This window comes from Gracilinanus agilis, chromosome 1 (genome assembly GCF_016433145.1).
Source record: "Gracilinanus agilis isolate LMUSP501 chromosome 1, AgileGrace, whole genome shotgun sequence".
Taxonomy (NCBI): Eukaryota; Metazoa; Chordata; class Mammalia; order Didelphimorphia; family Didelphidae; genus Gracilinanus; species Gracilinanus agilis.
Genome location: NC_058130.1, coordinates 157,312,002 through 157,335,839, shown reverse-complemented (window position 1 = coordinate 157,335,839; position 23,838 = coordinate 157,312,002).

Sequence of the window (23,838 nt, the reverse complement as noted above, 5' to 3'; positions counted from 1 at the left end):
TCTCTCATTCTCTTTTGCTCTCTCTCTTTTTCACTCTCTTTCTCTTTCACACTCTCTCTGTCACTCTCTCTGTGTCTCTATTAGTCTGTCTGTTTCTCTCCTCCATTCCTTTCCTTTCTTTTCCCCTATCTTTTCCTCTCTTCCTCCCTTCTCTGGTTTTCTCTTTACGTATATCCTTACTTTCCCCAACATGTTCCTCCTCTCTCCCTTTCATTCATCCCCTCTGCCTCTTTCTCTTTCCCTAATCTCTCTTCTACTTCTCATTTTCCCTCCTTCCACTTCCCCACTATTTTTTCTCTCTTCCTCTCTCCCTCTCCCATTACAGAGTCCTCTTTTTTATATTCATCTCTTTTCTCCTCTTCTCTTTCTCTGTTCTCTCTCTCTCCCTTCCTGCCTCTCTCTCTGTGTGTGTCTCTCTCTGTCTCTTTCTCTCTCTCTTTTACCTCCTTCTTCCACATTACATTGAAATTGTTAGCGAGGATTTATAGATCAAGAAAGATAGGTTTCATAAAGGGGGGGGAATCCACTCCCTCTTTCAAAATGAAGGCAAGATCCATCCTGAGTCAAATGTAGACCAATAAATGCTGGATTCTACTAACAGAAGAAGCAATTTTCTCCCAAGATCCCATCCTCAGGAATACTTGGACAAAGTTACAATTATAACATAGCTGATGATCTAATATAATTTTTGTCTTCTAGCAATGTTAATCTTCTGTCTTATTTTAATCATAATCTGAAATATTGGGATGATTTCCTTTCTTGAAGTGATTTTATAATCATTTAAATCCAGAGAAAGGCAAGAAGGAAGAGGACAACCACTCATTAAAGGCCTGGGCAGCCATTTCAAGAACTGCCATAATCACTATTCTATGAAGTGAGGGAAATGTTGATTTCGAGTTGTTGCCTCTGAAAAATGCTTCACAGCATGGTTCAACTTTCAGATAGATATTAATCTCCTCTATTTAGCTAGGTAGCGAACTTAATAGCAAATTCCAGCTTTGAATGCAGAGCGCATAATAGTGTGTGCTTATGTCAAGGGAGGGGAAGCAGGTGGTGTCTACAGAATGATTGCCTTTGAAGTTGGGAAGGAAGGGGGAAATAAAAAAGAAGGAAATGGAGCTGTCATTGCAAGAAATTGGATGGAAACAACAGCACAAGTCCCACTACCCACAGAGTGGCCTGATGAGCATTTTTTCCCACCCAAACACAATCCTATTGAAAAGTTGATAATAATAATAATGGAGATATCTATAACTTAATATCACCTTTCCTTTCATGTGAATACTGGATAATGTTATTGCTACAAAAAAAACCATCAGGAATAATAGCATTAACAATCTGTTTATACAATAGCTCTTGTACAGGGATTTGAAGCAAATGACAAATGTTATTTTTATTAACCTTAAAAATGCCGTGTAGGGCAGCTGGGTAGCTCGGTGGATTGAGAGCCAGGCCTAGAGACGGGAGGTCCTAGGTTCAAATCCGGCCTCAGACACTTCCCAGCTGTGTGACCCTGGGCAAGTCACTTGACCCCCATTGCCTACCCTTACCAATCTTCCACCTATAAGTCAATACACAGAAGTTAAGGGTTTAAAATAAAATAAAAAAAAAAAATAAAAAAAAATAAAAAAAAAAATGCCGTGTAAATAAACAACATATTCCTCTAAATATGTTTTATTCTTGCATTAGCTACCTTTATCTGAGGTCATAGAATTATAGACCTACAACCTTGAAAGAGCTTTGGGGGCCATAGTTTAAACTCTTATTTTGCAGATGAGGAAACTGAGGCTCTGAGAAGTTAAATCACAGAGGTTGGGACTTGAACATATATGCTCTGATTTTCAAGACAATATTTGTTTTGGGGGTTTTCCCCCAATTTTATTAGTGGGTCTCAAATGTACATTTTTACCTAATGAGAATAAGATAGGTCAAAGGGAAAAGTCTCCCCTCTGAATAGGAAAAATAGATCAACAATATTGATCCTCCTTTAAAATGATCCATAATGAGAGCAGCTAGAAGTTTCAGTGGATTGAAAATCAGATATAAAGATGAGATGTTTGGGGTTCAAATTTGGCCTCAGACACTTCCTAGTTGTGTGACCCTGAGCAAGTTGCTGTACCCCCATTACCTAGCCCTTATTGCTCTTCTGCTTTGGAACCAATACATAATATTGATTCTAATATGGATGTTTGGTTTTTTTTTAATGATTCATCACACAAAAATATTTTACTATGATTGCAACCTGTTTTTTCACATATTAGGTGGCAGTGATTACACAAAGTCAACTCAAAAATAGTGTCAAATTTAACTAGTAAATATTGTTTTCTGAAGGTGGTATACCTTATAAGAAGGAAGATACCTTTAAAATCTCCCCTTCATCAAGAATGACAATCACCAAAGTATTTATGTGCCTAGTCAAGACCTAATCAAATTTCTTATTGACTATCTACAAAGGACACCATTATAATACCCCACTTTATCACAAAATAAATGTCCACAAGCTTGAGTCATTGAGAATAGTATCCAGATATTACAAATATGCCCCTTTATATCAAAAAAAGTCATTAAAAGTGTCCTTTATTACTCCTCACTCTTCTTAACCCATCATGTTCCATCCTAGGCAGTTACCTATCTGATTTCCCTTGGGACCAAATCAATGTACCTCATTATCTAAGATCACAGATTTAGAATTGTAAGTCTGAAAAGCCCTCTTTTACAGATGAGGAAACTGAGACACAAAGGAAGTGACTAGCCTAGATTTACACAGCCAGTTAAATGTCTGAAGTGATTTTAATCCAAATCTTCTTGACTTCAAATCCACCTAAAATCTGATATATTGTTCCAATTGTAAAGAAGTCATAATATCAGGCTTTTGACTAAAAATCAGAAGTGAAAGATTTAAAAAGGAAACACAGAATGTGGTTATATTAGCTTATCTTTCAGATAAAGTGGTAAGATTATTAAGATGCATCCTTGCTATATTTGTGTCCTTTTCTATCCTCTACTTGCACAAGTAATCACTCTTTCTCATTTTAGTTTCCTCTCTTATTTTCTTTCTCACCTCCCTCTACATTTCCTCCATATTCCTCCCCCAATATTGTTCCCCACCCACAACTATAAATTGATTTTTCTTTTTCCTCTGATCTTAAATATCCCCAATCATCAAATAATGATAGTACTGAAAGAAAAATATACATAAGGAACTTTCCCCCAGCCCAACAGTACACTTTTAGTTTGTATTTATTAGCAAAACAAAATTAAGCAAGAGGACTCTTGTATTATTACTGATTTCATTTTTTCTCCCTCTCCTTGAAGTTGTACTATTTTTCTTGCCCTTGCTCAGGAAGTTATAAACTGGCATAAACACCGGGGCTTTTGTTGCAATCCTGAATTAGTAATTCAGAGATAAGTGACATCTGGAAAAGTTATGGGTTACTGCAGCATTTCCTCCAAGAATTATATATAAGTCCCAAACATTGAATAATGAAAGTTAAGACCTTCCTTAAAAGTCCATACAGAATAACAAGGTCCAGTGAAAAAAATCATTTGTTTTGTCAGTAAAGCTTCATCCAGGTCAGTACACATATTGCATAGACTCTGCTTTTTAGCTAATGCTATTAATAATGAATTTCAGTTACACATCAATGATTAGGACCTGGGTCTCCAATACCGAGTCAATAACAATCTTTCTTCAGTAATGCTCAAGTTCAGGTTCATAAATACACATTAAATTTAGGCTTTTGTGGGTGCTGTTCTATGCTTACAGAATACCAAATGATCAAGCAGTTTTCTATCTCTGCTTTTTAAGGCATAACATCACTTCAGTCAACCAGCATGGTTGTGATTCTTGGGTATTCTGGTTAAATGAATTTTCCAGTTAACTGTACAACCCATTTAAACAGTAAAATTACTCAAGGCAAGGATAGCCTAGTGTCAGATATAACAGTTGTCTTTCAGGGAACACAGTTCTATTAGCTCTTCTTCCTCTCCTCTATTTTGAGAAATGCAACTCTTTACCCACCACAGATGTCAGATGACAAGCTGCCCATCAACCACATCAATGATGAGGGAAAAAAAATAAACTTTGTACAAATAGGAAGTTTAAATTGCCCCAGATACCTAAACGTAGATGAGAACAATACATTTTTGCCCCAACTACACCTACATAAACATCTTAAAAGAAAAACCCTAGGTCTGATAGATCAAAAGTAGCTTCACAAGCACATAAGGAATGATGGGAATTTTTTAAATGATGTTTGGTTAAAAATTGACTTCTTAATTAACAATGAGATAATTGGGTTGGGTTCTCTAGAATAGCCAGGTTTAAGTTATAGGTTGAATGATAATATGGTGTGATGGATAGAAAGCTGACCGCAGGGCCAATAATTAGGTTCATTTCTGCCTCTGACACATCCTTTGTGATATTGGGTAAGTCACTTAACATCTCCACAATTCTAAAAGCAGAACATGAAGGCATATATTGATAGAGGGAATTTTCTTATTTGGGATTATCCAATACCAGTGAAATTTCAGGACCAGTTCTTATGCAGATTATAAGATACTTTACAACAAGGGTCTCTGATTCCATATCCCCAAAGGCTGGATTTGTGTTGTAATAATCACCATATTGCTAATAATAATTACCTCTATTCTCATTTATATAGCTTTGAAATCTTTTTTTTTCATAACTATCCTTGGAAGTAAGTTATGTAAGAATTATCCATGAGGAAACAGAGGTTCAGGTCAATGACTTCGCCATAATCAGTATCAGAAATGTAATTCCTTCTAACCCACTATACTATGTCAAAAAAAAATATCTTCTAATTGATAAATATTTATTAAGGACCCACCAAGTGCAAGGCACTATGATATGTACTAGGGACACAGAAATGAATTTATTTAGTCCCTGCTCTCATTGTTCTAAAAGTAAAGATTACAGAAACATGAATAAGTATAAATAAAGATTATATCATAAATTCATAAAAGACAAATAAAGTGTTATAGGAATTCTTTGGTGCTAGAAAAGCATTGATAAAAGTAAGCATCATGCAGCCTTTGTATCTCTACATTAGCAGAATAAAAGTAGATTAAAGGCTAAATCAATTTTTCTACATTTAACTCTGAATATATCTTATTTTCACATTGTTGTTTTCATGATGTCTCCCCTTCCTGACTCCCTTAGACAAGGAGATCCTTGAGAGCAAAATCTTTCTTTTGCCTTTCTTTGTCTCATCAGATCTTATATGTCTGGCATATACCTCTCCCTCCTCAGACTGGCCATGACCCCGACCCTCAATGTTTTTCTTTTTTTCCAAGTAATATTTTATTATGTTTTCCCAATTACCTGTAGAAACAATTCTTTAACATTTGTTTTATGATATTTTGTGATCCAATTTCTCTCCTTCCCTCTCTGCCCAACTCTCCCCAAGATGGCAAACAATCTGATATAGGTTACACATTTGCTATCATGAAATACACGTTTCTGAATTTATTATGTAAAAGAAGACATCTATCACACATACAATAAAAGACTCTTGAAGAAAATAAAGTAATAATGGTCTGTATTCAGACTCTATCAGTTCCTCCTATGGCAGTGGATAGCTTTTTCATCCTGAGTTCCCTGGAGTTGTCTTGGATCCCTGGAATTGCAGATAATAGTTAAGTCATTCACAGTTGATCATCATACAATATTGCTATTATTGTGACTGGTTCTGCTTCACTTTGCATCAGTTCATATAAGTCTTCCCAGGTATTTCTGAAAATTACCCTATTCATTATTTCTTATGGCATAATAGTATTCCATTACAGTCATATACCACAAATTGTTCATCCATTTCCCAATTAATAGGTTCTAATTATTCGCCACAACAAAAAGGGCTGCTATAAATACTTTTGTACAAAATGGGCCTTTTCCCCCTTTCTTTGATCTCTTTAGGATATAAATCTAGTAACAGTATGTACATTTTATAGCCCTTTTGGCATGGTTCCAAATTGCCCTCTGGAATGACTGATTCTGTTGACAATTCCACCAAAAGTGTATTAGAGTGCCAATTTTCCTACATCCCCCCTAACATTTGTCATTTTCCTTTTTGGCCATATTAGCCATTCTAATACATATGAGAGGGAACCTAAGAGCTGTTTTAATCTGCATTTCTCTAACCAATAATGAATATGGTAGGTCCATAATTAATACTTATTAACTGACTGACTGATCAAAAGTCTAGTTTCTGTTCTTTGCCAATAGAGTGGTAAATAAATTAAATATTTTAATGGGATTAATATATGCCTCTGGGTGGAATACCCATATAATTGATACTTAAGTTCTTAAGAGTTGTCAGGGCCACAGGGAGTTTGACTTGCCAAAGAACATATAGCAAGCATATGTCAGAGGCAGAACTGAAACTCATGGGTTTTTTTTCTGATTCCAAGGTTGACATCCTGGCCACTCTAACAGGCTGGCATTATATATAAAATTGTTAACTCAACTTCTCAACTTTTTATCTCCAATCTCTTCTATCCTTCAACCCTCACCCATGCACATATACCATATAATGAGATTTTGCTTTCAAAGAAATATTCATTGATTGGTATATAGCTGCAGCCCTGGTCTTAACAACCAATTTAATCCCAAAACAGTCAGATAATTTATCCAGAGTGAGTACAAAAGGATTCTACTTGGATTTCAATGCTTATACATTAAAAAAAAAGCCTCCTCTCCATCAGGTTATGTATGTAATACTTTTTTAAGTCTCACCTTAAGATGCCATTAATTAACTTTCCTTATCCCATTCCCCACTGTAATTTCTACCTTTTTCCTGATTTTTCTCTCAGCATGTTTGTATAAGATAAAAATGTTACTTGTTCATAATTGTTTCAGGCATACAAACTTTGTCTCTATGACCAATTAAAAAAGTAGTGTTGCCCAAAGTCAAGGACCAGAAGAATGGGTCTTCAACTTGATGGTTCACTGGGTTTATTTAAAGGCTTTCTTCCCTACTAAGAGAGAAAGAAAGATTGCTGTTGTTCAGTTTTTGGGGTTTTTTTTTCAGTCATGTCTGATCCCATTTGGAGTTTTCTTGGCAAAGATACTAGAGTGTTTTCACCATTTCCTTCTCCAGTTCATTTTTACAGATGAAGAAACTGAGACAATCAAGGTTAAGTGACTTTCCCAGGGTCATATATAGCCAGTAAATATCTGACCAGATTTGGACTCGGTCTTCCTCAGTCTAGGCCCCAATCTCTAGATCTATGAAAGAAAGATACACATAGGGAGACAGAAATGAAGAAACAGAGAGAGATCTAAGCTCAAATACCAATTCTGACACCTACAGCTTGTGTAATCTTAGACAAAAGACCAAAGTGCTATGAGCTTTCAATTTGTTCATCTACAAAATGTGAGATTTGGATGAGAAAATCACTGTGATCCCATTGAGCTCTAGTATTCTAAAATCCTCTAAAATCTGTTTCAGTGTCCCATGTTCCCAAGTTTATTTATCACTCTTATTACCCTTATCACAAATTATATTACTAGTTTACTAATTATGTTAACCTGAGCACTGAACCTTACCTAAAAAGATGAGAGATGCATAGTGATTGTAAAAGTGCAATTTTGAAAAGTACAAGAGGTTTTTCATTTTGTTTTAGTAGAGAAGGACAGCTATTATTGTCTCCATTGAAAGCAATGGCTAACAATTCTATTAAACTGATTTTGAATAGGTAATTACATATTGACATAAAATAAAAGTGTGTCAAAGATACTGACTGGCTAGAACTTGTGACTGATTTGAATAAGATAGAATTTATAAGGGAAATGCAAAATCTCACGCAAAGTTTAAAAAAATTAACTTCCTAAGTACACAATGGGGGAAATTTGCCTAGCCAATTGTACATATGAAAAATACTTAAGGGTTTTAATGGATTACAAGTTCAATATAGTTGACAGCATGATTCAAAGATTAAGAAAGCAATGCAATCTTTGGCTACATAAAGGAGGTTTAGGGTCCAGGACTGGAGAGTCGATCATTGCCTGAGTGTACGATGCCCTGGTCAGACCCCCCTGGAGTAATAAATTCAGATGATGCTCCATGAGCCCCCGTGGAAAGAACTGAAGATATTTAGCCGGAGAAGAGATGGCTGAGGGAATGATGTGATAGCTGATTTCAAGTATTTGATGGGTCGTCAGATGGAAGAAAGATCAGGCTTGTTCTGTTAGGTCTTATAAGGCAGAGATGATCAATGATCAGAAGAGGCAGAGGCAGATTTGAGTTTTGTGCTGTTTAACATTTTTATCAATGATATGGATGGAGCAAAGAAGGCATAAAATTCGCAGATGACACGTAGCTGGTAGAGGAAAGCTAATATGGTGCAAGACAGGATCAAAAATATTTCTTTGGGCTAAGACAATGGTTCAAATATAATAATATTAAAAAGAACAAAAGAAAATGTAAAATACCATATGGGTTCAATAAACCAGCTTCACAAATACAAGGCAGAGGAAGGTTTGATTTAGATGAAAATTTATGTGAAAAATATCTGGCATTTTTAGTAGACAAAGTCCAATTTGAACCCAAAGAATATTTTTTTTTGTCTTCAGTAAGGGAGATAGAATGTGCAGGACTAGGGAGGTTAGTCCTGTTGAATTCATAACATCTGGATTGTTGTATTCTATTCTGTGTATCATACTTTAGGAAGGATAATGGAAGAGCAGAGCCAAGAAGTGGTTCATCCGAAAGCAAAACTGAAGAAGGCATTTGGGATTATTTAGCCTGGAGAAGAGAAGATTTAGGGAGGTCTTTATAGCTGTCATCAATTAATTAAAGAGTTGTCATGTTCAAGTTCAGTCATTTCAGTCATGACTGAGTCTTCATGACCCCATTTGGTGTTTTCTTGCAAAGATTCTGAAGTGGTTTGCCATTTCCTTCTCCAGCTCATTTGACTGAGGAGAATGAAGCAAAAAATGATTAAGCAGCTTGCCTGGCATTACACTACAAAATTTGAACTTAGGAAGATGAGTCTTCTACTTCCAGGTCCAACACTATATGCTGAACCATCGAGCTGTCATGTTAAGAGGGATTAAGTTTAATATTATGAGGGGGCAGCTAGGTGGATCAGTGGATTGAGAGCTAGGCTTAGAGACAGGAGATGCTAGGTTCAAATCAGGTCACAGATACCTCCTAGCTATGTGACCCTGGGCAAGTCACTTAACCCCCACTGCCTAGCCCCTACTACTCTTCTGCTTTGAAATCAATATATAGAATTGATTCTAAGATAGAAGGTAAAGGTTTTTTTTAATTAAATAGCTTGATTCTAGAGGGTAAAACTATAAGCAATAGAGGCGATCTCAGGGAAGCACATTTAATGTCCAAGAAAAGAAAAACTTCTTATAATTAGAACCATCTAAAAATAGAATCAGCTGCTTCAATATGTAGGGCAGCTAGGTGGTTCAGTGGATAGAGAGCCGTGCCTGGAGTTGGAAGATCCTGGGGTTCAAACCTAACCTCAATTACTTACTAGTTGGGTGACCCTGAGCAAGTCACTAACCCTAATTGCCCAACCTTTCCTGTTCTTCTGACTTGGAACCCATATTCAGTATCGATTCTGACAAAAGTTAAAGATTTTGTTTTGTTTTTTCTTTGAAAGAGGTAATATTTTCCTAATCACTAAGATTTTTCAAAAGATGACTGAAGGGGGCAGCTGGATAGCTCAGTGGATTGAGAGCCAGGCCTAGAGACAGGAGGTCCTAGGTTCAAATCCGGCCTCAGACACTTCCCAGCTGTGTGACCCTGGGCAAGTCACTTGACCCCCATTGCCTACCCTTACCAATCTTCCATCTATAAGTCAATACACAGAAGTTAAGGGTTTAAAATTAAAAAAAAAAAAAAAGATGACTGAAAATCAATCAATAAGCATTTATTAAGTACTTACTAAGTTCTAGGTGCTAAATTTAGGTCAGGAGATGCAAAGAAAGATAATAATCCCTGCCCTCAAGGAGCTTACATTCTAATAGGGAAGAATCTCTGTAAATAAATAGTTAAACGCAAGATACAGACAGAAGAGATAAAGGTAACTCCAAGGAGAAATCCCTATAGCTGGAGAGACCAAGAATGACCTTCTTCAGAAAGTTACTTTTGAGCTGAGTCTTAAAGATTCCAGGAATTTTAAGAAGTAGAAGTGAGGAGGAAAAGTATTCCATTTCATAGGGAACAGTCCATGAAAAGACAAATAGCTAGCAGAGAAGGGTCAAATTGAGGAAGAAGCTGGTTCTGATTTGTTAGGCAATTATCATGCATTGCTTAATAAATCATTCTGCTCAGAAAAAAAGAACCTTAGTTTCCTCAAGCATTTCACTTTTTACCTGCCACACATTTATTGAGGATGTTTTAGAGGGGATTCTTATACTGGTATAAATGAGCCTGATGACTTCTGAGGTTTTTTTCTAATTCTAAAATTCTGTAATTCTCTGAATATAGCAATCTTGAGACACATGAAAATAGAAACTGATAACAAAATATTTTTAAAATCCAGATCACAGTCACACAAAGCATATCAAATCATACAAAGATCAAGTTTCAAATCTTCAGCATATATCTAACTTAATTCTCAGTATATTGTCCAAGACTAAATTGATTACTAAAGAAATCGTCCGTGGAAGCAATTTTCTGAAGGGCTTGGACACACCTCATGAACCCAAATGCTCCAGGTTGTGGATGGTATTAACAACATCTTATAAGTGAAGAAACTTGGGAACAATAACAGTTCAGGGGCAGCTGGGTATCAGTGGATAGAGGGCCAGACATACAATTGGGTGGAACTGGGGCAGATATGACCTCAGACACTTCCTAGCTATGTGACCCTGGTCAAGTCACTTAATCTCAGTTGGCTAGTCCTTAACATTCTTCTGACTTGGAACCAGTACACAGTATTCATTTGATGACAGAAGGTAAAGAAGGGCTTTAAAAAAATCCATAGGCTGTCTTTCTCAGTCCTTATTCTTCCTGACTTCTCTGCAGTCCTTTGATACTATTGATCACTCTTTCCTTTTTTAAATAATTCTGAGATAGAACCTAAGATTTTTTCGAATAATAGCCATTCATATATAGACAGAATTTTAAGGTTTGCAACCCATTTTACATATATCTTCTGAACCTCACGAGCCCTGTCAAATGGGTGCTATTGTTTATCCATCAGGCACAATACCTGGCTTATAAATGTTTTTTTTACTTATTTACCTGACATTTTACAGGTGAGGAAACTGAGGCTAGGAGAGATTGTCTTGAAAAGTGTTATACAGATAATTAATGTTAAAGACAAGACTTGAATCCAAGTCTCCTGGATTCTAAGGCTAGCTCCCTGTCCACTATTCCTAGGTACCCCTCACTCACCTTCCTTTATATAATCCACATAAATATCACTTGCATGTGTTATGATTGTATATTCAGAAGATCCTTTCCTGGGGATATTAGAGCATTTAGAAAGATGGATGAGTCCCTAAGATTACTAAATGAGTTAGTGGTGAAGCTCAAAATAAAATTCAGGAATTTTGCCCCCTACCCCACTGGTGAATAAGTCATCTAGATTCCACGCTATGCAAAGTTCCTTAAAATCACTACCACTTCCCTGGCCTCCTAAGATTGAAGTTGTTATATGTTCTTCTCTGGGAAGAAAACCATGTATATTTAACTCAAAAACAAGATTTGACAAGGTGACCATCTGGTTTTCTTTTCGCACTTAATTACAAAATGAGAATACACCAAGCCAACTGGAATTCCCATGTGTAAAACTGAGATTATTAAATATTAATCTCTCTGTGAACTATTTTACACCCTGACAAAAACATTTCAGCCTCTTGGGAAGGGCAAAAATAGTATTGCTGCCCAACTACCAGCAAGACCTTATAGTTTCAACCCAACACCAAGAACACTCTTTAGACTATTTTTGCATAGTCAAGACATACTAGTAAGGGACTGAACCATCAAGGAAGAATTTTCTTCAGTCATTGTAACAAAGATTCTTATGGTGAAAGTCTGGACTCAGTGTAGACCTCCCTATTACCTGGATCAAGTTTCTTCCAGTAGGAAATTTTGGAATGAAATGTACTTGACTCACAAAGCAGGATAACAAGGGACAGGAAAGATTATCTGGGGTACCTTTCCATCAATCACCCTTGGCCAGGTTTAGATAAAATCTCTGGCTGGCACTTCAGCTTTAGCTACCAGAAAACCACTGACCTAACAATTATATTATCCCATAAAGCCATGAGAACAGCAATTCATGCCCCTAGAGAACTAAGAACTTCAATAAAGCTGTACTTATATGGACATGAGAATATGAGCATAAGGAAAAAAGAATCTCGGCATCACTTCTCTCCCTAGCATCCTCCTGAAAATCTGGCATTGCCCATTCAGATGTGCTCACAGTTAAGATATCATTTTGCCAGAAATTAAGGAAATAATAAGAGTAGACAAAGAGTAGAAGGAGGAGCCTAATGGAAGTAAGAAAGCTGAACTGAAACAAGAAAATAATTTAAGTAGGTAAAGAGTATAAATAAAAAATGGAGCAAAAACAACATAATTGATTAAAAATTTAGAATTCAATCAACCATTCCTAATTTACATAATACCAAATAAACCATTTTACTATCTAGCCAATTTGTAGTCTGGTTTTGTTGTTGTTTTGAAACTTTATGAAAATGTTCCTAATGCGTTGATTTTGTAATAGTATTGGTGCCATTTTTTAATGATTAAGTACTACAAAGGGATTTTTAAACATATTTCTATTGTGTTTTAATTATTTATATACATAGATATTACATACTTGTATTTTTATAAATAGACTTACATAGCAGAAATTGTTACATCTTCTCCCTTCCTCTACATTTTTAGTTCATAGTAACATCAAAAATTAGTTCCATCCACCTTAGTTATCACAAAAGGAAGCAGCAGAGAAGCCAATCCACTTTACCCCAGGGATACTTGGGGCTGAAAAGACAATTGGGAGAATATTGGGGTATTTTGTTAAATTCATATCCCTTTGGATATGATAATATGACAAAGACAATATCAAACTGTGAAGTTACCCTCTTCCAATCTAATATCTACCAGAGATTGGCTCTCAGATGAGATTGCTGAAATATATTGATGATTGTTGAACAATTTTGGCAAGCCAGAGGTGGACAAGAATAAAGGTTGAAGAAGAATCTTCTAAATGGGAGCTCCATGCTCTGGCCCAACATATAAATTGTAAATGCCACTATGACAGGGAATTTGTAAAATATATTCACCACTACTACTCCCACCAAGCCCTCATGGTTCTAAAACAGACCCCCAAAAAATATACTAGGGAAAAGGTACATTATTGGAGGAAGACAGAACGAGTAATGACTGGACCAGAAGTTCTGACAGAAAAGTGTCAAATGGCATCACTGGAAGTTATGGCAAACTATAGTAGTACATTTTAAAACTCTCAGAGTTAATGCCTTTTGAGAGTTGGCAATTACATGCCTAGAAGTGACTGAATTTAGACACTAATCTTGGAGTGTGGTTGTTTATTGGCAGGTGTTGATATTTTCTGTAAATTCTGTTTGTTTCCATCTTTTAAATTTTGTGAATTACATGCTTATAAGTGAGTAGAGGACAGTAAATTAAATGGTATCATGTAGTGAATTTCTCAGAAATTCCCCCTAGATGAGGGAAATGAGTCAAAACATTAAAAATCCCCAAACATTTTACTGGGTCCTTCATGTAATGGGAGAGCCTCTGGTACAAAAGCTATGTGGATATTTATAATTTCCTTTGAATGAAACAAACATAAATTTCTTTATATTACTATAGCTTTATACCTATAAAAATCCTTATCCAATTAAATCCTTCCTGTTTAACCATTAAAGTTTTAAGGCTTTTTAAAGCTTTCTATAATTAATCACAATATTTTATGTTATCAATCACTTTATTCATTTTTTTAAATTATGCCTCAATGGTGAATAAAGTTCAAATTCAAAATTACTTTTGAAATAGGTAGAGATGTATTGGGTTAATCAGAGCTTCCAGGTACTCTAGAAATACACAAATTTCTGAAATAATCATTTCAGTTCATCACATAGCACAATACTTGGTGAATATATGAATGTCAACGATTTGCAATTTCATGAGTAAGAGAACTTATTGACCTAATACACACTGCAGCTTACGCAGTGGATAGAATGCTAGATCTAGAGTTAGTAAGATCAAAATTTAAATTCTGTCTCAGACACTTCCTAGCTCTGGGACCTTTGGCAAATCACTTAACCACTGCCTCAGGTTTCTCATCTATAAAATGGGAGATAACACTTTCCACCCAAACTTGTGAAGATCAAATGAGATTAATCTTAACATGCTACATAAATGCTAGGTAGTATTATTACTAAGGAAGCTTAGAGGCACAGGGGATAGAGTGCTGGGTCTAAAGTCAGGAAGACTTATCTTTCTGAAATCAAATCTGACTTTAGACACTTATTAGCAGAGTGACCTTGGGCAAGTCACTTAACCTTGTTTGTCTCAGTTTCCTCATGGGTAAAATGAATTGGAGAAGGAAATTGCAAACCACTCTAGTGTCTTTGCCAAGAAAACCCCAAATCAGGTCATGAAGAGTTAGAAACAACTGAAAAATGACTGAACAACAACAAAATTATTATTACTCTATTATTAGGAATTATCAGGAACACAGACAAGCTAACTTTCCCCTAGACAGGCAGTTAAAGGTGGGACTCAAACCTAGATCTTCCTGATTCCAACTCCAATGCTCTATCCAGTAAGCCACACTATTTAATGCCTATATAGTAGGTGCTTAATATATGGTTGTTGAATCAATGAATTTTTAACTGAAAACTTAACATTAGAATTACTGATGAGAAGTCTGACAATGTCACAAGACTGTCTCAAAAAATTAAAGCAGAATTTCCATCACCAGGGACATTTATAATTGATCGATTCTTCTAGTCCCTAATTGTTGAGTTGTTTCTGAATTCGTGCTATCACAATATAATAGAATGTTAGACTTCCAGGCAAGAAGTCTTATAGTCAGATCCTACCTCTGGATCTTATTAGCTCCATGACCATAAGTAAGTCACCAAACTTCTCTCTAAATGGAGCTCATAATATCTGCAATTTCCTACCTCACAAAATTGTTTTGAATATCAATTGAGGTAATATATGTATAGCTTTATATAAAAGTCAATTATCAATTGTTCACCAAAAATATATTAAGCCCTTACTACATTCCAGGTACTGTCATTATTATGATTACCAAACAATACCTGTGAAGAACTGCCTAAGTAGTTTTGGGTCTTCCATCAATAGCTAAGTGCAATGGCATCAAATTCTTAGGCTATGTCTCAATAATTCTAAAATCAACAGTGAATTTTGCCAATGCAATTTTTTGCTGTCATATGCACAGAACCAGACATTTGATTTGTGATTTGCCACTGTCTGTACACATGAAGACAAAGCCATTGTCGTGTTTTACATGGACAAACATCTCGGTCTCGCATAATCTTTCCAGGTAAAATATACTTTATAAAGTTCGACTCTTTTTCTATATATTTCAAGTTAAACACTCCCTTAAGTGTATTCCTAAGAAAATCATTGCTAAAATAGAAATCTATCATAAAGAAAGCATTTTTAAAAGACTTTCTGGGATTCAGACCATTTTTTGAGAGAAAATTGATTTTTTATTCACTATGAAAGTTAAATTAAATTATTTTAATTCTTGGTTGTTAGAAGTTGCATACTGTTTACATCCATCATACAATTCTTCATTGTCTTCAGAATGATAATTATCCTTAATTCTTCTATGATTAAATTTGTGTATTTATTAATAAACAATAACTTATTAGGCAAATATGTGTCAGACACTGTAGTAGGTATGGGATATTCAAATACAAAAGTGAAACAAAAAAATTAGAAACAAAGTAGATGCCCATTGATTGAGGAATGGTTAAAGAAATTGTGGCACAGGAATGTGATGGAATGTTTTTGTGCTATATGTAATGATGAATGTGATGAACAGAGAAGCATGGAAAATCTATAAGAATCAATGCAGAGTGAAACAAAACTGAGAAAGCAACATATTCAGTGAAAAGAGCAATGTGAATGGAAAAAAAATACACACAAAAAAAATGAATGAAGGAAAAACTATAAAAATCAAGCTTGATGCAAAAGAAGAGCTATGAGAAAATCCCAATCTACCCTTTTGTGAAGGTCCACAAATATTGAACATTACACAAAAGTTTTAAGACTTTTTCAATATGTTGATTGATTGTACTGATTTTTCCTCTTTTTTGTCTTCAAAAGTTCTATTTGTCATATACTATAGCTATCTGGGAGGGGGAGGGAATAGATACTGTGGAAAACTATAGAATATCTAAAAAGAAATTAGCAATAAAAATTTATTTTAAAAAAATGATGAGACAGGCCCTGTCCTCAAAAAACTTGTATTCTGCCGAATGGATATAATATATTTAGAAATAACTAAATGGGAAAATACATTCAGAATAAATATGAATTTATTTTGAGGGTCAGGAAATCATAGATTATTAGAACTTGAAGAGACCTTGAAATAAACCATCCAGTTTCATAAATGGAAACTGATACAGATGATTCAGTGACCTGTCCTTAATCACAGAACTAGTTACAAAAGAGCCAAGTCTAAAATTAAGTTTCTCTTGATTCTTAATCTAGCTTTTTCTTCATGACACTACTTTAGGAATTCTATTCCTGAGGAATATTCAGACGTTTGTGTTTTCTTTTTTCCAAAAATTCACTCCATCCTTCCCTCAGCTGTCAAACTGAAACACAAATCTGACTGTATTGTTAACCTATTCAATCAACCCCAGGGGCTTCCAGTGGTTCCCAAACGTTTTTGACCTACAGCCCCCTTTCCAGAAAAAATATTACTTAGCCCCCTGGAAATTAATTTTTTTTAATTTTAATAGCAATTAATAGGAAAGATAAATGCACCATCACTGCCCCCCTGGATTGCTGCAGCACCCACCAGGGGGTGGTGGTACCCACGTTGGGGATCACTGCTTAACCATTAGGATCAAATATAAAAACTTCTGCTTGGCATTTTCAAAGCCCTTCATAGCCTGGCCCCCTCCCATTCATTTTACATTTGACTCCCCTCCTCATACTCTTCAATCTAGTAACACTGCCCCCTATGCTGTTTCTCAGATAAGACACTCCATCTTTCTACTCCAGTCATATATTCACTGGCTGTCCCCATGCCTGGAATTGTCTCCTTCCTCACCTCTACCTCCTGGCTTCCTTGGCTTCCTTCCTATCACAGCTAAAATTCCACCTTCCATAAGAAGTCTTTCTCTATTTCCCTTAATGTTAGCACCTTTCCTCTGAGATTACCTCCAAGTCACCCTCTATATATCTTGTTTGTACATGGTTGTTTGCATGTTGTCTCTCCTGTTAGACTGCAAGCTCCTTGAAAGCAATGACTATCTTTTGCCTTTTCTTACATACCCAGTGCTTGAAAGGTTCCTGCTAGATAATAGAGCTTTAATAAATGTTTATTGACTGTCAGACTGACAAAGAATACATAATAGTTTTTGGTTAAATACCAGAAAAAAAAAGGAATAACAGCTAAGAACCATAAAATCAAAGTTCAGAGGTACCTAGAGGTTATTTAACCCAATTCTTACCTGGGCAGGAACATCTTCTAAAGCATCCCATAAAAATGGTCTTCTGGCCCCTATTTGAAATCAAGAAAGAAGGTATGAAATAAATGTAGGGAAATAATATATAAAGAAAGATGTGAAAAGAAAGTAATGAGGACAGTCAAAATAAGTAGATCTGTAGTCAAGTTGTTTTTCCATTTTCCAAGGTGGAAATTATCCAAGGATCTTATTTCTTTCTGCCTCTCTTTTGGTCATTTCACTAGTTGTTAACCGTGGGGGGAAAGTGGGAGAGAATTGGGGGGGGCAGTGGTGAAGGAAAAAGATGGAGAACTCTCTTAGGTCAGTTTTTCTTCCTGTCTGAACATCCAGTAAAAGATTAGGAAAAGGATGGAAACAAATGGCCAAAATGAGGCATTTGGCACACTTAGCAAATTGGATTACTTAATGTGAAGTCTGCCATCACTTTATAGAGTTGAGTTTGCAAGCTCATAGTTAAACAGGACTTAATAAGGACTTCAATTGGAAGCATAAAGTGGTTTCACAGCACCCCAAGAAGCCTTCCTAATCCACCTTTTGGCAGGGACAATTTAGAGTCAGCTATTTTTCAAATTGGACAAATAAATTACTGCATCAAGCTCTTTTAAACTTGATTTGTGCTAAAAGTTTAAAAACTGTTGAGAATTATTTCTTTTATGAGTATTAATTTGCTGGTGTCTGTAACCAATTCATCCAGTGAAAAGGTTCCTCCCAAAACCCAACAGGACCATACACTTTGAGACTTTGCAATATAGCGACACCATACTCCTCATCCTAAATTCTGCCTCTACTGACACCACCTCAGTTTCCTGAATACCTTCTCCATGTACATCAATGGTTCCCAAACTTTTTTGGCCTACCACCCCCTTTCCAGAAAAAATATTATTTAGCCCCCTGGAAATTAATTTTTTTTAAATTTTAATAGCAATTAATAGGAAAGATAAGTACACCTGTGGCCATCACCATCTCCCTGGATTGCTGCAGCACCCACCAGGGGGCAGTGGCATCCACTTTGGGAATCACTGATGTACATCCTCTCATAACAAACAATGATGTTTTCCAATACAGGAACCTCTGGATAGGGTCTGGTAAATGATAGAACGTGACTTTGAAAATCACATCATAAAATGACATGTTTAAATCTTCCATTTCTCTATTTAGCAGATTTTATTTTATTTAAATAACTGGGAGGCAATAAAGGGGCATGAGAGGTTTGGGCTAAGAAGCTGGGTGTCATATAAATGTACTTCTTCCTGATGCTGCTGCCATGATAAATCTGATCAAAAAGGCTAATCCATGCAAGGGGGTGGAGGGTGCAAGGTCACCACCACAAAAAAATAAAATAAAATAAAAATAAAAAAGCCCCAGATCCACCTGGGATCTGTATTCTACTCTCCCTGTATCTATAGCCAGGAAGAGAATTCTTCACCTCCCCACCACACACACCTTTTGAGGGAGCCTTTGAAGACTGAGCTTAACCAAAGATGCTTAGCCAAGCATGGCTAGCTCTTTTTCAAGCCATCTTACTTTCTTTGAAGGGTGTCATTCATGCTTCAGTTTCTCTGACCAGGTCTTCAGAGCACCTTCTGCTGCTGCCAATACCAGTCTACTGTGAGGGAAAACGACGCCAAGTCAAAGAATCTCATGTTTCTTTCTCAAAATGAAGAGTTAGGGTGGAGAAACAGATGGAATGTGTGTGGGAGTAATGCATGAAGTTATGAAGGCTAAAATAATTTCTCCATTGTATACCTACCAGAGAGCCCTCCACTTGATTTCTAGAAATGTTTTTTTGCAATTTGGACTAGGTCATCAACCACTAAGGTTTAAGATTCTTCTTTTTTTGTGTGTGTGCTTTATATAATTCTCCGATGCACGCCAATCAAAACACTTCACACTCTCATCGTGGATCTTTCCAAGCTAAAATACCAACAACAAACCCACAACACAATCGGTTCCAGTGGCATTTCACGCCCCGTATCAGTTAAAGAGCTTAAAACAGGAAGTACGATTTTCCAAATTGAAAATGTTTGAATGGGCTGTCAAAAAGCCTCTCAGTAAATGTGTTCCATCCAACAGCAACAAACCCTGTGCAAACAAATCAAGTGGTGCAGAAATCCTTTGCACAAGATGATAGGTGAGGCCTCCATGCTGACACTGTATGCAAGCCAAGTTTTCATGTACTTTGATGGCTGACCTCCAACTCCTGACATATTCATTATATTCCAGCATGTCGGGTGCAGATTGCATTGAAGTGATGACAGCTACAAGACAGGCAACGAGGAATATGGGCATTCTGGCAACAGGTGGCCTTTTACTTGTACCAGGAAAGTTAATCTAGTTTATCATCAAAGTGTATTATGTTCAAGGAGTGTCATGTTTTGAGAGTTCTAGTGACAGATCAAATAGAGGAAGCATTCTTCCATGGAATGTGACATTTTGGGGTAGACCAAGCCTTTCAAACTACTCCATTGTTTATGCTTGATTTAGAGCTGTTAAGTTTCTGTGCCGACTCAGGGTTTACATTACAAGCTCCAAATTATAGTTTGCATCTCTTGTCAGAAAAACTGATGGAAGAAACAAGATGGTCACCTGCTAACCTTGAGAAATCAACTGCCCCTACGGTGGAGCGTGGGTTATTTTTGATGGTCTTTATTTTTCAACCAAAGACACACCTACGTCTCTCTTCAGAAGAAGTTGCACATTCATGCTACTTCAGTGATCATATTAACTGTTTATTCTTCAAGTTAAGAGCTGGTATGGTATGGTAAATGATAGTTGGCCTCAGAATTGAAAAGAATTTGGTTAGGTCCACTTCTAGCATATACCAGATGCATGACTCTGGGCAAATCACTTAATCTCTCAGTGTTTCAGTCAACTCTCGAAGTTCTTAAGTTGAAAAGTAGATGTGGATGGGGGAGTATATGAAAATTCCTGATTGAATAGCTAAGAGAATTGGAGGGGTGGAAATAGCTGGTAAAATGCTATATAAAATTTCCCCACTTAAAGGTTGACATCCCTAGTGTAAAAAAAAATAATAAAAAGAAAAAAAAGAAAAAGAAAAGAAAAGGAGATATGGTCTGCATTGAGAAAGGTCTGCACTAGGAGCTCTCTACATTAATAAAATCATGGATCCAGTTCAAAAAATAATAATAAATTCAAGTAAAATATAATCAAAAGGATTCCCTATCTTAATACATTAAAAAAGTAAGGCAATTTGTAAAGCTAAATCATAATTATAATTATTATACAAATTATAAATAAAGAAATAATTACCCATTGGAAAGAGGAATTCCTTTTTAATTTTAACTTTAGGATTTCGGGCAAGAAGTTATTCCCCCTTCATAAAAACCACATTTAAAAATAGTGATATCAACTTGATTCACTGTATCCATGGTTGCCATCCAAAATAAGTAGTTGTTATCATTTCTTCTTTGAAATTTTCTCCTTTTGTATGGAGGACACAGAAAGACTGCTTTCGTTTCCTAGGTCAGTAATGACCGTCTGAGGGAAATCCACCTAGCCTATGGGGTCATTCCTTCTGAAGGGCCCCTAGGAGGAAGAAGATCGTAGCATCATTCTCATTTATACAGACTGCACTCACCTGCATAAAATTGTTCCAACCACTGGTATTTCACAATGACTTATTTCTCATTATAATCAAATCCTATAAAGATCTGAAACTCCACTGTGGCAACACATAGCCAAAAAGACAACGTAGTTTTAACACTGTGTCTTTAAAAAAATTTCTATCAATCTCTTTTGTTTTTTAAACCACAACTATTTTCTGAAATACCTCTCAACCTTATTAAATCCTCGCTGATAACAAAGAACTGTCACGTAAAACCAACACACGCAACAGAATTTGGCACTCATTTTCACCCATACCCTAACAAAGAAGGGAGGAAGTATATTTTATATTATTTGTCCTCTTGCACCTGTATTGACCATTGTGTTTAACTTTAACCTAAGCTGTTTTCTTTAGCATTGTTTTCATTAGCATTATTGTAATCATTATGTATATTCTGCTTTTTTCATTCTGTATCAGTTAACACAAGTCTTCACACTGACGTCATGTTTTTGTGAAACCAATGAACAATGTGAGGTGGGGCATTCTTGTACATGAACCTTTTTTCTCAAGAATAACCAAAAGTATTTTTCTCAGCTCAAGCCACCGAATCCACTTCTTCCCCTACCCTGTTTACCCAATAAAAACCTCTACATTTGAACTAAAAGCAGTGAGACTGAACATGTAAACAAACAGAAAAGGGTACTTACTCAAGCTCTCTCATGCGGTTTCTTACTCTGGCTGACACACACCGGCTGAAGAAGCAAGTAACAGCTGACTTATTTCTGGTATCAGTTTCTGCTCTATCTGCATTATGTTGGCCGCATCTCCAACCCCAACTAGAAAGTACCAAGTGACTGTTGGGCATTTGATACAGATGAGCAATTCCTGCCCAGAACCACAAACCACAGAGCTAGTTCTTCTTCTGGAAGTTAAACATTTAGGGAAAAAAAAGTATTATCTCATTCAAAACAGCAAAGGCCAAGTAGGGTAGTTTTTGCTCTTATGCTATTTCATGGTGTTATGAGAAATTGGGGAAGCAGAGCAGTTGAGCTGTGGAAATCACCACATGCAAAAAAATCAGTAGATACTGCCTATAGTTATAAGAAGTGCACCAGGCACTCTTCTGTACTAGGATTGTGTATGGCCAGCCATAAAAGGAAAGAGAAGAGGAATCATCTTAATGACTTTTGAAAACTGACTAAATTGTGTTTCTGATACTCATCTTGTTATTCTGAAAGAAAAGGGAGAGAGAGTGGAAAGAGGGAAATGGTGAAAGTAGGAAGGGTGAGAGAAACAAAAATTAGAGAGAGGAAGAGGGTGAGAGACAAATATAGAAAGACAGGGACAGCATCAGAATCAAGTGGTGCCTTATAGTTTTAGAATGTTGCTTGTAAATTCATGTTTCTGTTCTGTTTTGGTGTGTGCACGTTTATGTGTTCCTGTGAAGTCTTGTGAGTTTGGCCAGCCTGCCAAGCTTACAGAGGTCATGAGCAAAGAAAGCACCAAAGGGATATTGGAGTGATAAATCTGAGCTACAAGGTTAGCAAAAGCTACTTCCTTCATAGCATTTTCCTCTCTCTTGGGACAAATAATAGTATAAGGTCTCAGGACTGTTACAGGTTACATTAAAGGGTCATAGGCACTTCCCAAGAATATGAGCAACACCATTAGAAATGGAAATCTAAATTGAAGTACAGGTATCCATTCCTCATCATTGGGGTTAGGGCACAGTCCCCTGCAATCTGAAAAAGCCACATAATATTTTTTGGCCCTCCCTTTGTATCAAAGAAGAAGTCTAAATTTTTTTTTCTTTTATAGGGTGTTTACAGTATCTTGTCTGCATTTTATGAGTTACTAAACTTTTTAAGATATGTCTAAATTTCTAGTTTTGTGTGTCATTCACTAACTTTAACTTTTTTAACAAACTAACTTTTTACTTATTTTAATTTTCAAAAAGCTGGTTTATAATATAGATATGAAGCAAATAATAATCTAAACATATAAGAGATTTGTGATTTAATTTATAAACAATTTTCTTTTTGTATATGGAAATGCTTGTTTTATTTGGTTTTATAAAATGTGGGATTAAAAATACATTAAAAAAAGAAATTGTGTATATTTGTGGTATTGAAAGATAAAATATGTTGATAATACACAATATATACATGAATTTTATGCATTTCTGAGTTTCTAAACTTTTTCTGTGTCACCTACTAGCCTTCCTATTATCTGTGGCTTCAACAAAATCCCCAAAATATTCTTTTGCTGACATGAAATCTATTGAAATCACAATAGGGAAAAGTTCCAGTGTGGAAGAGATAAGTGTATTTTGATCTGTTATTTTCTTCCAGGTGTCAAGTTCTTTATTTTTTAAAGGACTTGATAGGTACTTGTTACATGATTAGGTTAACCTTATTTATGTACATATAATGATAACTCCCCCCAAAATCCAAGTTAGTAGCATAGACACAAGATTTAAACTTTTCAAAAAAGTAAAATAATTTTACCCTCTAAATGCTAGTAATAAAAAGAGAAATGTGTGAAAGGCAAAGGAAATTTTATATAAATTGATCCT